Source organism: Notamacropus eugenii, chromosome 1, assembly GCF_028372415.1.
Source record: "Notamacropus eugenii isolate mMacEug1 chromosome 1, mMacEug1.pri_v2, whole genome shotgun sequence".
Taxonomy (NCBI): domain Eukaryota; kingdom Metazoa; phylum Chordata; class Mammalia; order Diprotodontia; family Macropodidae; genus Notamacropus; species Notamacropus eugenii.
This window is the reverse complement of record NC_092872.1, coordinates 307,688,768-307,694,767: the sequence shown is the minus strand read 5'-3', so window position 1 is coordinate 307,694,767 and position 6,000 is coordinate 307,688,768.

Sequence of the window (6,000 nt, the reverse complement as noted above, 5' to 3'; positions counted from 1 at the left end):
GGTTATATAAAAAGCTTCTGATTCAGTACAGCAAAATCCCTGAAAGGATCTCTTCTGGAAAGGTACAAACAATTGTCCCTTCCACATCATGAGGTTAGGGGTGCAGAGTCCCCCCAATCTGGAAAATCCACATAAAAATTTTTGGCCCTTCATACCAGAGAAGAAGTCTGAATTACTAGGGTATTAAAAGATAAAATGTGTTGATACCATACAATGCTATACATATATTTTATTCATTTCTCTATCATCTGCTAGCCTTCATGTGTTGTCTGAAGCTTCTGCAAAGCTCCCAAAAAAATTCCCATTTAATTTCTTATGCCAATCGATGATATATCAAAACCACAATGGGAAAACTCTTGATGTGGAAGGGCTAACTGTTTATGTGAGTTGCATGGGAAAGGGTCTTTTTCACATGAGTACTCCTACTTACATTGATAATAGGCCCAGAAAAGCCAATGGGAAGGGCAGGATTCACTACAGAGTGCTATATTTGGATGAGCCACCAGATGGTATGCTAAACTCTCAGACCTGGCCTTTCTCTTAACGCGTAGCTCAAGTTTCTGATTCAGGATAGAAAATGTGGAAATCATAACCTATTTGGTTTGTATTTACCCCATCCATTAAAGTTCTCATCTCCTTCCTCACTTCTTGTAACTTGAGTGTATGTATCAAAGAGAAAAGATAGTGGGTGCCATCGTGTTTTATATTTAACCAACTTCAATAAGATAAATGCCTATAACTCTCAGTAAAACTCCCCAGTGAGAGATCCCTCACGTCCCCAGGAGCAGCAGAAATTCTCATTAAGATCTGAATTTTCAGCTTCACTTTTGCCAATGGAAGAGATATATCCAGGGGGCCATTTGTAGAGAAGCAATTTCCTCAATATCAAAGTCACGAAGTGGGAAAAGGGAACAATTCCACTACAAGGTGATGGGCAATCCCCCAGCGTGACTTCTGTAGGGAAGAAATTTGCTTCCTGGCTGCTGTACAGGTGAAATGTGGAGTCCAGCGGTCAACGAAGAATCCCAGATCAGATGCAGTCTTCTCCCTAGAGCTAGCACCACTTCCCACAAATCCCTGCCAAAAGCTCACTGTTCTTGTTGTTTTTCAATAATGTTAGACATGTTTCCCTATATCTTTCTCTAGTTCTCTTCTGATGCTGCCTATAAGGCAAAGAACTATCTCTTCTCCCTTCTTTTACAAAATAGCATTTCACTTTTTCCAATTACACGTAAAGAAAATTTTTAACATTCTTTTTTTAGAAATTTTGAGTTCCTGGTAGATCATTTATCTGAGTTTGGGAATTCTGAGTTTCAGTAGGGCTAAAGCTAATCAAGTTTTTGCACTAAATCTGGCACTAATAAGGTAAGGGAGTGGAGAGCTATCAGGCCATGTAAGGAAGGACAAACCGGTCCAATTTGAGAAAATGAAACAAGTTAAAATTTCCATGCTGATCGGTATTGGAATCAGGCCCAAGAGTGACTACTTCACTTACTACCTGGGAAAGATAGGAAGGCCCAGTCTCAGAAACAGAAGTACAAACAAGTCAATGGTGTCATAGTGACTAATTTTGTATAAATAGAAATCCCTGGTGGGGGGAGGGGGGCTCAGGAGCTGCAGTGGAAAATAATAGCAGTGTATTTACTTACACAAAACCAGGGTTAATTGTAGGAGAGGGAGGGAGAGAGAAAAAGAGAGGGAGAGAGAGAGAGTATAGCTAATTGATCATGACTATTGTCAACCCTCAATTCTGAGGAAAACTAGATATGTCAATGTAAAGTCAGGTTGAAGTGAGTGAATAGAAAAGAGGCAGTTAGGTGGTGCAATGGATAGAGTATTGGACCAAGAATAAGGAATATCTGAGTTCAAATCCAGCCTCAGATATTTTATGAGTTTTGTGACCTAGGACAAGTCACTTATCCTCTGTAAGCCTCAGTTTCCTTGACTGTAAGATGGGGATAATGATAGCTCCTACTCCTCAAGGTGGTTGTGAAGATCAAATGTCTGGCATGTAGTAGGTACCATATAATCACTAGTTATTATTGTTATGGTCATGGATGTATCATGCCCATAGTCTACATAGAATTTCAGTAACAATTGTTCTTTCATATTGATAAAATATGCTGTAGGAGATTAAATTATGAATGTTGTGGGGTACTTTATGAGATAGTGAAACAAAATTTATCAATAAAATAAAATAGGAAAAATAAAAATGTTCAGTTCCAAGTTTTCTCCCTCCTTATCTCTCCTCCAACTCACTAAAAAAGCAAGAATTTCAAATAGGTTATGTATGCGTAATAGTGTAAAATATATATCCATATTAGTCATATTATGAAAGAAGAAACAGATCAAAAGAAAAAATACGAGAAAGATAAAGAAAGTGAAAATAATGCTTTCACCTGCATTCAGACTCCATCAGTTCTTTCTCTGGATGTGAAGAGCATTTTCCATCATAATTGTCTTGGCTCATTTATTGCTGAGAAGAGTTAAGTTATTCATAGTTGAACATCATACAACATTGCTGTTACTGTATACAACGGTCTCCTGGTTCTGTTCACTTTTCATCAAGAACTATTTCTTTTTAATTTTTATTTCTTTATTTAATTTTTATTTCTTTCTTTCTATACAATGTAGCATAGAATGTCTTTTTGTCAGCTTTGCATATATTGAAAAGTCCCCAGGCAATTTAATTCTTGATTCAGTACAGTTATCCTTTCCATATCTCAACTTTCCCCATCACAGTTTCCCTATATCATAGGTTGGCATAAGAAATCAAATGGTAATCTTTTGGGAGTTTTGTGGAAGCCACAGAAGATGTAGAACCTACCTATGATCAAATACTTAACCCAAATTTCACAATAAGGTACTGTAAACATCCCATAAAAGAAAAGATCCACACTTCTTCTCTGGTATTAGGGAAGGCTAAAAATTTTATGTGGATTTTCCATTTCACAGGGACACCATGTCCCTAGCCCCAAAGATGTGGAAGGGATAACTGTATTTATTGTTTTCTTCTGGCAACCAAAAAACCCAAGGAACATCAGAGGAGGGAAACCAAACTATTTCAAACATACGGGAGTCTTTGAAAGATGTAACAATAGAGATAACTTTGCTTGAAAAGAAAAGAGAAAATGAAGATGATAGCACACCAATGTGCTACAGAAAACTGGAGAGGATAGGATCAAGGACATGTGTAAAGGCCAAGAGAAAAAAACCACTTCTTCATCTGTAATCAGAGTGAGGGAAGAGAAAAAGGAGGAAGATGCTTGAAAGATGTGAGATAAAGGACAAAGAGAGAAGAGGGAACTCTTAGCAAATAATCTCAGCTAAGAGGATGAAGGGAAGCTTGGGAAGAAATGAGAAGGTTTGGAAGAACCACTGTGGAGAGTGGTATCGTCAATTAGTTAGAGAGGAATCAATTAGGTGGGTAATCAGTGAAAAATGGATAATGACAGAGTTTCTAAAATAATCTCATATGACTGGTGAAACCTTTAATAGGAGATAACAACTCTTATTTTCATATATCTTAGAGGAACCTTCTAATTCATGGGAAAAAACTAATTTGTGAAGGAAAATGCATTAGAAAACATGGATAAGGAACTGTCTCAGGTTGCTGGGATCACTGTTAGTTACTACAACTGCTGGCAGTCACTGTACAAGGAACTACATTGCCAGTGCCCAGATATCCATTTTAATGGCCTCCCCACAACATTTAATGATGATGAGCTGCCCCTATGATTTGTCGTACCATGAAGATTGTGATTGACATAACTACTACTCCTACTCCTACTCTTACTCCTATTACTACCACCACCACCACCACCACCACTACTACTACTATGACTATAGCTACAACAACTACTAGTCTTTATATAGCACTTCAAAGTTTGCAAAGCACTTTACTGGTATTGCAACAATGATAAGCTTAAAAATATATGGCCACCACCAGGATCACAGGATCTTCTTCTTGTGTTGGTGTTGTTGAAACCATCTTTTGAGGGAATAAAGGAGCTATATCTTCACATCAAATACCATGGTTCTTAAAAAAAAGACAAGGTACAAATCATCATGCATTGATTTGACAAATGTATGCCAGTCTAATCATGTTTCTTTGCAAAGTGCCACAAAAAAGCACTATGAATATCTACTAGTGTATTAAATTTAATCACACCTGAGGAATACTGTTAGAGAACCTTTGACTCTAGACTGGTCAGCTGTAGCCCAGGATATGAGTCACTGTCATCATCACTCACTGATGTCCCTCTTAACATGAGCTCATCTCAGTGCACACAACAAAACCTGACTTTTAAAAAATCCTTGTGCAATCCAGCCCTTGGTAGAAAAAAGTTATACTCTACGCAGCTTCCAATGATCAAGTTAGAACCATAGCCACAACTGTTTATCATGTTGAAGGAAAACACCACAGTCACACATTTGCAGGCATATAGTTTGTAAACTCAATTTTATTTTATTTTAAGCACCAAATCTCTTCCCTCTCACTACCTCTTCCCCCAAATGAAAAGGAAGAACAAATCAAAACCTGTTACAAACATGTTGTCGAGCAAAACAAATTCCTGCAGCATTCATGTAAAAGTGTGTGTGTGTGTGTGTGTTGCGTGTGTATGTATAAAACTTAATCTGTACTTTGAGTCCATCTATCTGGAGGTGGATAATGTGTTTCATTATGAGTCCTCATGTTGTTCATCCTTGGTTTTCAAAGAGGACCAATGACATCTCAGGGTGATGTCTTAACTTGCTCATGAGTTGGATTTAAGTGAGGCAGGGTTGCACAAAATCATCAGCCTCACTCTCTCTTCCAGTCATTGAAATCTAGCATCAAGACAAAAGTCAAAATGAGTGGTAATGGTCCAAGATGCAGTGGATGACCTTCAATGTCAGACCAAGCTCTAAGCATCCCTGAGAACCTGCTTCAGCTGCCTTAAAAATCATTGTTAACAAATTGTCCATATTCGCTCATTCTGCTGGGGGATGCCTTCACCTGCTTGCAATTGACATCCCCCTAACTTATCAATGGTTTCGAGGCTTGGTGGTTACCCATAACCTGTTTTAGCTAGTCTTCCAAGACAATTTTACTGGGTTATCGCCATTGTGCATGCTTTTTGGAGGATGTTGGAGAATTTGCGTATGTACTTTGAAAAAGAGATTCAAAGTAATAAAAGTTCAGGACCAGTTATCTTCAAAACAAAGAAATTGGCTATGAAACCATCAAGAGGGTTTTTAGAACCTTAGCCAAGTTTCACTATCCCTCCGGTTTCTGGTCTCTGGAGCAACTGCTAATAAAATATTGTATTGAAAAATGTATAACATGACATTTAGAAGTAGTGCCAGCCTAGAAGTCAGCAAGATTTGAGTCTGAATCCCACCTCCATCATTTAATAGCTGTGACATTTATTAGTGTGGTTCCGTTCTCTCAGTCTAAATTTTCTCATTTATAAAATGAGATTACCAATAGCACCTATTTCAGAGGGTTATTGTAAGGATAAAATGAAATAATATTTGTAAATCACTTTGCAAACATTGAGGGCCCTATATAAATGCCATCTATTTTTCTTACTGTATGGAATAGCTGGGAGATAAATCCACTACCAGTAAGACAGGCATGACCACAACTGTGATCCATTAATTGGATGATGATATGAAATATAATGATCAGACTCAAATGATTCTGAAAAGATAGTGTCCTATGCCTCTGTGCTTCAGAGATACATCGCCTACACCTGTGAGGGCAAATTAGTAAAAGAAGACGTAAAACTATTTCCCCACGAGGGATATATACCTGTACAAGAGTTCCAATTTTCTGCAACCTGCTGTCAGATATCTTGGGTTCACACTTGGGTTCATAACCTCCCTTTCTGTCTCTTTCATCAATGCACATGATATATCTTTGTATACTAGAAAATTTTTTCTCAGATCTTGGTTGGACTAGATCTTTGAGATCCTTGGTGACTGATACTTTATGACTGTTCCTACAGATATCAG